Genomic DNA, 11,348 nt, shown 5'->3' with positions numbered 1-11,348 from the left:
TTTTTGGGTCTCCTTTAGCAAGTCATTGACTTGTTTTTCATAGTTTTCTCGCATCCTTCTCATTTCTCTTCCCAATTTTTCCTCTACTTCTCTAACTTGCTTTTCCAAATCCTTTTTGAGCTCTTCCGTGGCCTGGGACCAGTTCATGTTTTTCTTGGAGGTTTCTGTTGTAGGCTCTTTGACTTTGTTAACTTCTGTCTGTATGTTTTGGTCTTCTTTGTCACCAAAGAAATAATGCAAGTCTGAGACTGAATCTGGGTGTGTTTTCGCTGCCTGGCCACATTCCCAACCAACTAACTTGACCCTTGAGTTTTTCAGTGGGGTATGACTACTTGTAGACTAAAGAGTTCTATGTTCCACCTTTGGGGGGGTTGCTCCAGCTCTGCCACACCAGCACTGCTCCTTCCCCAAGAACTACCAACCCGGACTGGGCTTAGATCTTCAGCAGGCTGTGCACTCCTGCTCTGATCTGCCACTTAATTCCTCCCACCAGGTGGGCCTGGGGCTGGAAGCAACAATAGCTGTAGCTGCCCCACCTCCACTGCCCCCGGGGCTGGAAGCAGAACCACGAACTCCTTCCACTCCCACAGGTTTTCCCACTAACATTCTCCGCTGTCTTTGGTGTTTGTGGGTTGAGAAGTCCGGTAACTGCCGCAGCTCACTGATTCAGGGCAGTAGGGCCCGCTCCGCCCGGCTCCTGATCTGGTTGGTCCTCACTGCTCACACTGGGCTCTGCTCCACTCCCCTCCTAGCTCCGTGTGGGATAGACCTCACCCAGAGACCATCCAGGCTCTCCTGGGCTGGAGCCCTGCTTCCCTCTGCCGTTTTGTGGATTCTGCAGTTCTAGAATTGGTTCAGAGCCATTTTTTATAGGTTTTTTGAGGGACTCGGCAGGGAGCTCACGCTGGTCCCTGCTTTCCGGCCGCCATCTTGGCCCCGCCCCCCAAAAAGGAATTTTTTAATCAAATATCTCTGATAAAAACCTGACATCCAAAACACATAGGGAGACTAACATGAACACGAAGAGTAACAGCCAAAGAATATGGGCAGTTTCCAGAAGAAGTGCAAACTACAAATAAACATAAAAATATATTCTTAATCACTAATTCTGAAAAAATGCAAGCTTTAAAAATTGAGGTTTCACTTCAAATGTTGATAATAGGCATAGATGATAAATATGGAAATAGTCTATGTTGGAAAGGTTTGAGAAAAACAAGCACAGTAATACAGCACTGATAGAGCTTTGAAGTAGTTTAAACATTTTGAATATTAATTTGAAATTATGTAAATGAAGCAACTAAGGTGGCCATGTTATTTTACCCAGGCATTCCATTATTTGGTATGTAATCCTAGAAAGTCAAAGACAGAAATAGAGATCCAATATGGAACAAGATGTTTACAGCAACAATATTTATAATAACAAAGAATTATAAACAAAATGGTTGCTAATCATTTCGAGAATGGCTAAGAAAATTTTGGTATTTGAATTTAATGGGAAAATAGCGTATAGTGTTTTATAACCACGGTGTTCAGGAGAACCTTAGATAAATTTATTTTGTCATCCAATAACTTGATGTGATTATAGGTCATAGACCTTTATCAGGAGCAGATACTTCCCATTTTGCTGTACATGTACCTTACCTTCTTCTTAAGAGGACACTATGAATGCCTCTCATTGGCCCTCAATGACTGGGATGCTTTCATCATCAGTGTTATACTTTGTCAAAGACTATTCTACCTGTATTGAGATGATCATGTGGTTAGATGTTTTGGTATTTAATATGATTAATCGTATTGATTAGTTTCCTAATGTTGAACCATTCTTGCATCCCTGATATAAATCTCATTTGGCCATAATGAATGATTTCTTAGATAAATCAATGTAGTCTGTTTGACAGGAGATTAATTTTGTTTCTTTTTTTGTGAAGGACTAACTTTATTTCCTTCCATCCTATCCCACCCTCCATTTATTCTATTTTATCCTTTGACCCTGTCCCTTTACAAAAGTGTTTGCTTTTCACTATCTGCCCCCCAATCTCCCCTCCCTTCTATCATCCCCACCCCTCTTATCTCTTTCCCCCCTACTTTCCTGTAGGGTAAGATACCCAGTTGAGTGTGTATGTTATTCCCTCCTTAAGATAAATCAGATGAGAGTAAGGTTCACTCATTCCCTTTCACCTTCCCCCTCTTCCCTTCCATTATAATAGCTCTTTCTTGCCTCTTTTATGTGAAATAATTTGTCCCATTCTATCTCTCCCTTTCTCCTTCTCCCAATATATTACTCTATAGCCCCTTAATTTAATTTTTGGATATCATCCCTTCATACTCAACTTACCCTGTGTCCTCTGTCTCTGTCTCTCTCTCTCTGTCTGTCTGTCTGTCTGTCTCCCTCTCTCTCTCTCTCTCTCTCTCTCTCTCTCTCTCTCTCTCTGTATATATACAGATATATACACACATACATACATATATATGCACACACACATATATATACATATATATACATACATATATGTATATATTCCCTTTAACTATCCTAATATTGAGAAAGGTCTCATGAGTTACAAATATTATATTTCCATGTAGGAATCAAACAATTAAACTTTAATAAGTCCCTTATGATTTCTCTTTTCTGGTTACCTTTCCATGCTTCTCTTGATTCTTATATTTGAAAGTCAAATTTTCTATTCAGCTCTGGTCTTCTCATCAAGAATGCTTGAAAGTCCTCTCTTTCATTGAATGTCCATTTTCCCCCCGAAGTATTATACTCAGTTTTGCTGGGTAGTGATTCTTGGTTTTAATCCTAGCTCCTTTGATCTCTGGAATAGCATATTTCAAGCCCTTTGATCCCTTAATGTAGAAGCTGCTAGATCTTGTGTTATCCTGGATGTGTTTCCACAATACTTGAATTGTTTCTTTCTGACTGCTTGCATATTTTCTCCTTGACCTGGGGACTCTGGAATTTGGCTACAATATTCCTAGAAGTTTTCCTTTTGCGATTTTTTTAAAGAGGCAATTGGTAGATTCTTTCAATTTCTATTTTACCCTCTGGTTCTAGAATATCAGGACAGTTTTGATTGATAATTTCTTGAAAGATGATGTCTAAGCTCTTTTTTTGATAATGGCTTTCAGGTAATCCAATCATTTTTAAATTCTCTCTCCTAGATCTATTTTCCAGGTCAATGATTTTTCCAATGAGATATTTCACATTATCTTCTATTTTTTTTATTCTTTTGCTTTTGTTTTATAATTTCTTGATTTCTCATGAAGTCATTAGCTTCTATTTGCTCTGTTCTAATTTTTAAGGAATGATTTTCTTCAGTGATCTTTTGGGCCTCCTTTTCCATTTGGCTAATTCTGCTTTTTAAGGCATTCTTCTCCTCATTGGCCTTTTGGACCTCTTTTGCATTTGGGTTATTTTATATTTTAAGGTGTTATTTTCTTCAGTATTTTTTGGGTCTCCTTTAGCAAACTGTTGACTTGTTTTTCATGATTTTCTTACATCCCTCTCATTTCCTTTCATAATTTTTCTTCTGCTTCTCTTACTTGATTTTCAGACTCCTTTTTGCACTCTTCCATGGCCTGCAATCAATTCATATTTTTCTTGGAGGTTTTGGATGTAGGAGATTTGACTTTGTTGTTTTCTTCTGGCTTTATGTTTTGATCTTCTTTGTCACCTAAGTAATATTCTATAGTCTGAGGTTTTTTATGCTGTCTACTCATTTTCCCAGGCAATTGCTTGACTTTTGAGCTTTTTGTCAAGGTATGACTTAGCTTCCAGGGTGGAGAGTGCTTTGTCCCAACCTTCAGAGGTTTTGCACAGCTGTTTTCCGAGCTACTTGTAGGCATCTGTAAATTTTCAGTTCTTCTGAGATGGTATGGTCCAAGGAGAGGAATTTACTCCTCTCCCAGCCTGTGCCCTGGTCTGTGAGTGACGCCAAGCACTCTTTTCTGCCTTGGAACTCTGAGGAGGATTCCCTCTCCACAGCCACCCCAAACTGCCACACCATCATTCCTCCTCACCCCAGGACTGCCACCCAAGACTGAGACACAGATCCAAGCAGGGCAAAGCAAGAGAATCCTGCCTCAGTACCAGCAAAGAGATCTTTGCACTCTGGCTCTGATCAGATGCTTGATCCCCCTACTGTCTGTGTGCCTGGAGCTCTGGAAGTAGACACTACTGCTGCTGCTGCTGCTGCTGCTGCTGCTGCTGCTGCTGCTGCTGCTGCCACTACCACTGCTGTGGCCACTGTCACCTCTACTGTCCTGTGGCTGGGGCTGGATGTGATCTTCTCTTCCCCAAGCCTGACAGAGTTTTCCCACTGACCTGCTAAGTTGTCTTTAGTGTTTTGGGGTTGAGAAGTCTGCAAACCTCCACAGCTGTGAGTGATTCAGTGCCCTGAGGCCTGCTCCAGCCCCATCTGTGTCAGTGTGGGCCACACTGTGCTCTGCTCCCATCTCAGTGAGATAGACCCTTCTTCCAGGTTGTTTTAGACTGGAGATTTGTTTCACTCTGTCATTTTGTGGGTTCTGCAGCTCTAGAATTTGTTTAGAGTCCTTTTTAGAGGTATTTGGAGGGGTAGGGGGGAGCCCAAGCAAGTTTCTACTTTTACTCTGCCATCTTGGCTCTGTCCCTTCTGTTGTTTAAAATTTTTGAGTCATTTCCATTAATGATACTGGCCCATAGTTTATGTTCTTGTTTTATTTTTCCTGGTTTAGAGTTTAGGACTATATTTGTCTAATAAAAAGATTCTAGTAGGCTGCTTTCCTTCTCAATTTTTTGAGAATAATTTGTGAAGTTTGAATATAAACTCTTCTTTAAAATCTTGATAAAATTCTTCAGTCAATCCATCAGAATGAAGAGTATTTTCTTCGATAATTCCTTTCCAGTTAGATCTGTTTCCCTCTCTACAATTGGATTGAGACTGCTATCTGACCTTCTGATAGCTTAGAGAGTTCATATTTTTGAAAGTATTCCTGTTTTGATTTCTTTGTTTTTGGCAGCATATCTCTATGCATACTATGTTCTGATTATTATTATTTTTATCTCTTCTGCTTTTCCTGTGATTTGCCTTGCTTATTTGCTATTTCATTGATTTGACTTTCTACTCTCCATTTTAAAAACTCATATTAGCTAAGGGTTTAGAAAATTTTTGATTCTTTTCAAAGAACCAGCTTTTATGTTTATTTATCATTTCTCTTTTTAATTTGTCCATCTGCCCTCTAACTTTTGACATCTCTTCTTTGGTCCTTATTTTGGTTTTCCAAGTTTTAAATTCATATTTAATGTATCAAACCTGTCTCTTGTTAATGCATGTTTGTAAGATATAGTTTTCTCCCTTAGAACTGCTTTAGCTGCATTCCAGAATTTTTGGTATTTTGTTTCATCATTATCCTTTTCTTTTACATAGATGTTGCTAATTATTTCTATGACTTGTTCTTTGATTCATTCATTATTTAAGATTTCATTGTTAAGTCTCCATCTGAGCCTAAATATTTTGCTTATGGTCTCTGAATTAATTCCTATTTTTTATTGCACTAAGATCTGAAGGTACATATAACTTTTTCTGACTTTTTACTTTTGTTTGTAATTTCTCTGTGCCTTAGTACATGGTCAATTTTTGTAAAAGTTCAATGTGGCACAGAGGAAATATATATATGTGTATATACAATATATATATATATTGTGCATGTACAATATATATATATATATATTGTGTATGTACTATATATACATATATATATATATATTGTGTATGTACTATATATATACATACTATATATATATATATGTATATATATATATATATATTCTTCTGCTCTCTCATTTAGAAGATGCTTCTTTTAATTCTAGTTTCTCCAGCCATGAATTCTATTCCATTAAAGTCCCCTGTCACTATTGTGTTGCTATTTCTATCTTCTTGCAGCTCAAATAATGCTTTCTTTATGAATATGGAAACTAAGGCGTTTGGACTATATAAATTTGTTACTGATATTTATTTGTTGTTTTGCTTCCTTTTATTTTAATATAGTTTCCATGTTTACTCCTTTTTATTCTTTGAATTTTTGTTTTGTTTTTGTTTTACCGGATAGTAGGAATGCAACTCCTGCTTTTTTGAATTTACTTAATATATAGTAATTTGTTTTTTTCTGACCTCTCAGATTTATTTTGTGGAGGTCCTTGTTTTTTAAAATGTGTTTCTTATAAATTATTTTTACTTTTTTTATTGAAGATTTTTGCTTTATTATTTAATCTGTCCCTTTTCCATTTCATTTCATTGGATTGTTTAATCCATTGATATTTAAAGTTGCAAGTTTTAAGTTTATATTTTTCTCTTTCTGTAACTAATACTTTTTGAAGTTATATTTTTTCCTCTTTTTTCATAAACACAATAATTCAGTTACTTAACCTTAATCCTGTTTTAAGGTTTTCCTGTTCCACTGACTCTATTCCCTTCACCTCTGATTCTCTCCTCTCACCTGTTACCACTTTTCTCTTTTTGGATTTTGCTTATATATTATTTTTTCCTATTCTTTTCGGATTATGTAATTCCATCCTATCCCCACATTTTTCCTCTCTTTAGTCAAATAGATTTCTCTCTTGTTCTCTTCCCTTCTATTAGCCCTATTCATTTATTTTTTAAAAATCATTTTTTCCTCTCTCCAAAAAAAACAACACATTTCTCTTGTTTTTTTTATTATTCATGCTCTTTCTCTGTCTCTTCTTAACCATCATTTGCTGATTCATGATCCCCATAATTATTTGGTCTCCCTCTTTTCTCTGTGTCCTTCATGAATCAAAGCTTTCAAGGTATCCATTGTAGGCTCTCCCCTATAGAGGCTTTCTGTTTCTACCTTGCCCTGTGGATCCTCCTTTATGATCATATTTCACTTTCAAAACAATTCTAGTTACCCCAGAACACTAGAAAGGACACTGCTCCATGACAGAGGCCTCTCCCCCCTGAATCCCTGATTATGTCCTAGCTACCATTTTTTTCACCATTTGCTTCAAAAATCATCTCCATGCTCTCTCACTTTCCCAGATGCCAGTTGCCCCAAAGGGTTACAACTTCTCCCACTCAGGCAGATAAAGTAAACTTTTCAGGCACCAAATACCCTAGGCCACACCCAGATCAAGGTCCTCATATCCCTTTACAGACTATCTCTCTTCATCCATTGGAACATTTCTTAGCAGAACCCTCTCCCACTACCAAAGCAGGAATTTTACCTTTCCTCTTTTTTTTAATACTACTCTCCAGCTCTTCCCCCAAGCCCCACCCTAGTCTCTTCTCTTTCTAAGAGCACAGAGGTAACCTTCTTGTCATTATTAGCCCTTGATTTGACTCTAACATATCACACAATCCTCTCTGCTTCCTTCCCTCCCTTTCATGTACTTTCCCATGTTGTAATGTAGTACCACAAAAACAAAATCAAAACACATCAATTCACTTCTATGCAGAGTTTCACCAGGTCATGTCCATGATCCCTATAATCCCCTCTGTCCACCTCTTGACTATTACTTCCATCATATTTCCATCTTCACTTCTGTGTCTGGATACATTTAGAAAGAAGTCTCTTAACAGGTCTCTGTTATTACTCTAATGTGTGGCTGTCCTTGTGTTGCAACAATTCAACTAGCAGCTGTTTTGGGGGTGAAAGACCAACACAAGCCCAACAACAAGAATGCTGCCAGCTCAGGTTCTTTTGATCTGCATTACTAAGGAAAGAACGTTGGGGGTTAACAATCTTATTTCAATCCAACATACAAATATCATTCACTTAGTTGAAGGGAAAAAGGCCAGACCTGAACTTCAGAGCAAATATGAACAAATTACAAACATACATTATAAATACTAAATATAATTCATAATTACCAAGACACTATCAACACCTGGGTGAGCCAGGAGGCTCTTATAGCTGCTGCCCAGAGTCCCATGCCAACTCTCCTCCAGGAGTGAGAGCTTCAAGCAAATAGCTCTGTTCTCTCTTTTTATACAGTCTTTGGATGTGATCAAACATCACGTGAGCAACCAGAACTCAGGCACCTACTATTGGGTCTGGTCTTAGCAACTCTCCTTAGGGCCCTGGGGGCTTCACGCCCACAGTGCTTAGCACCTAGTAATTAGGAGTCTGGGCCTGGGGTTTAACAATCAAAGAGACTTAATTGATTTATCATTCTAAAACAGTAAAAAAAAAGTCCCAACTTAATTGATATTACACCTTGGCTACTACAGTTATTCACTCCTACATTTCTGTTGTTCAGGATTTCAAGAAGCAAATTGTTTAGTTATGGATTTCTGTCTTTTTTATGGTCTCAATTTTAAATATATTTTTATTTTCCAGGGCAAGGATTATGTTTCCATTTGTTTACAGTACTGATAAAGTGCAATGTTATTCACATGTCTCTCTCTGCACACACGTATTCAGAATGCTCAGATTTATACAGCACCTTAAATGTTACTTTTAAAATGCTTACTTTTTAAAAACTTTCTTCATTATTCTTTTTTTTGTCTGCCTCTTCTTCTGCAACATGGCTAATTGTATCAACAACGTGGCTAGCAGCTACTGTGACTGTTTAAGACCAACAATACCAGCACACAGCAAGCGCTGCCAAGTCATTTGATCTGCTTTTCTAAGGAAAGCAACTTTAAGGGGTTAACAATCTCAGTTTAATTAAACATACATCTGTCATTCACTTAGTTCAGGGGTAAAAGATCAGTCCCCTGAACTTCAGGGCAAATACAAACAGAAATTACAAGCATCAACAGACAGACCTTGTCTGATTCAAATCACAATTCATAGTTTCCAGAGAAGCACCAACATTTATCTGGGTTACAAAGTGGGGCAGGAGAGTGGGTTCAACGGCTTGCCCAGAGTCTCATCACCCACATCCCTTCAATGAGTTCACCCCCAAAAGTCAAACCCCAACCTTGGATCTTATATACCCACCTCAGGGCCCCGAGGGCTCGAGGCTTACCATTTAGAGTGTGAGAAATGACTAACAGAAGGTTGGAAAGCTCCAACCACCAGCACCAAATCATAGACAACTCAGTGACTCTCCATTGTCTTAGTCCTGAGAAACATTCCAAGACAAAAAAAGATCCCACTTTACCCGCCCCATTCAAAGAAGGAACAGTGAAAAATCCCATTTTGCTTGCCATTACACTAATATGGCAATGTTTTGCATGACTCCACCTGTATAATTTATATTAAATTGCTTACCTGCTCAAGGAGGGCCTAGGAGAGAAAGGGAGGAAGAGAACATGGAAATCAAAATTTTGAAAAAAGAAAGTTAAAATTTCTGTTGATTTATAATTGAGAAAAAATAAAAACAAAATAAAAAGGAACATTGCACTTTTAAAAAATCCTGAAGAAGCTTTTTGGACTTTGGAGATACAAGTAGGACCACCCATTAAGACATTGTCATGAATCTATCATTTATCTGTCTTGACATCTTTTAGGGCCTTATCCTTGTGGTCTAGAGTGCCACCAAAAAGGGTTACATTCAGTTCTTCAAAAGCAGTTTGGGTTGTAGAGGCTCATAAGTTGATATCTTCACAGAGGGAGTTAATCTCACTACTGGCCTGGGTACTAGAAGAGAGGATATGCTTTTCATGTCCATAAGCAGTGCACAGATGGTGGACAGTCCTTTAGTTCTCACTTGTCCATCTTATGCTTTCACTTGAACTCAACAATGAAATGTTTTTTGCAGTCGTCAAAGTCCTCTCCACTCAAGTGAGTATACCCATCTGTGGACTTGAACTTCAAAGATGCCATCTTCAATGGTAAGAATAGAGACATTAAAAGTAATGCCCCCATGGCGAAAAATCAACACATTTCTTTTGGCACTAACCTTTTTGTCCAAATCATAAATAATAGCAGCAGAAGTTGGCTCATTGATGATTCAGAGCAGAATCTTTGGTGGTCTAACATTGGGAATTGTTGAAGTAGACTGGTACTGGGACTGGTACTGGGATATTACATTTGTATATGTGTAATAGTCTTCCCAACGTAACCTTTAACAATTTCTTTCATCTTGATTAAGATCATAGAAGGTATTTCTTCTGGATAGAAACTTTTAGTCTCCCCTTTGTATTTCACTTGAACCTTAGGACTGCCAGTATCACTTGCTGCTATGAAAGCCTAATGCTTCATGTGTGACTCTACCACTGCACAATTAAATCTGCAATTAGTTAGACATTTGGCATCAAAAACTGTGTTGGTGGGGTTCATTGCAACTTGATTCTTTGCAGTATCTCCTGCTAAACATTCTGAGTTGGTGAAGGTGACGTACATTGGTGTGGTCCTGTTTCCTCGGTCATTAATAATGATCTCCAATTTCCCACACAGGAATAAGTGATGCTAAGATTAATTCCAATAGTGGGTCCCTTCAGCATTGTTGCTGGGGTATCAAGGGTTGTAGCTAACTGCTGTGGAGCAAGAAGAGTTGCTGCTGTGCTGAATAGACCTTCTGTTTTGTTTTTTCCTAAGAAAAAATGTTTCCAATGCCTCTTTATTACTAACCATCCATCTTTTTCATGTGTGATTAAGCCTACATTTGCAGAGTATGTCACACTGAGTAGCATCATGAGCTCCATGGCTCTTTGGAACACATTATTCCATTCCTTCCTACATTTCCTGGTGGGTGCAGAATAGTCCTGCATTAATCAAACTTCCTTTCTTTTGTATTTAAAGGTTTTTCTCCTGATGGCTTGGAGAAGTTGTTTCTGAATTGTATTTTTAAATTTAACCAGTACTTGTCTTGGAGTTTGCAGTTTTTTTTCCTCTTGGAGGTGAGTATCTAGATATAGATATATGAATATATATTCATATATGTATGTATATGTATGTATGTATGTGTATATATGTATATATATATATAATTTTATTCATTAAAAAGAAATTTAATGAAAAATGTGGGAGTACATAAAGGTAGGAGAAGGTTTTCTTACCATCCCACCATTGTTAACTTACTGCAGAAATTCATGTGAAGCCTAAGTTTGTCTAGGTAAGGATGAGACTTGAGTCCTTATACCTGCTAGTCCTGGCTGTGCTCCTCTGCTTCAGTATTTCATTTTTAAAACACAAATTATTTATTAGAGATCCTGAGAAATGGATGCTCCCAGACCTGGGAGTTATGTCATGTGTATACCTGAATCTTTGAGTTCCTGATTTGAGGAGCTGAGTATCAGCCACCTTGTGGGTAAGGTTTTACTGAAGTGATGCTAAGATTAATTCCAACTGTGGGTCCCTTCAGCATTGTTGCTGGGGTGCCAAGTGTTGTAGCTAACTGCTGCAGAGCAAGAAGAGTTGCTGCTGTGCTGAATAGACCTTCTGTTTTGTTTTTTCCT

General features: G+C 37.9%; 1 pseudogene; it reads right to left on the bottom strand.

The window, feature by feature from the left end:
• Positions 1–962: 962 nt before the first annotated feature.
• LOC118839763 lies at positions 963–10,595 on the bottom strand (annotated as a pseudogene).
• Between the last annotated feature and the right edge of the window lie 753 nt (positions 10,596–11,348).

Source organism: Trichosurus vulpecula, chromosome 1 (assembly GCF_011100635.1).
Source record: "Trichosurus vulpecula isolate mTriVul1 chromosome 1, mTriVul1.pri, whole genome shotgun sequence".
Classification (NCBI taxonomy): domain Eukaryota; kingdom Metazoa; phylum Chordata; class Mammalia; order Diprotodontia; family Phalangeridae; genus Trichosurus; species Trichosurus vulpecula.
The sequence above is the reverse complement of the archived record's forward strand: the minus strand, read 5'-3'. Positions and strand labels throughout refer to the sequence as shown.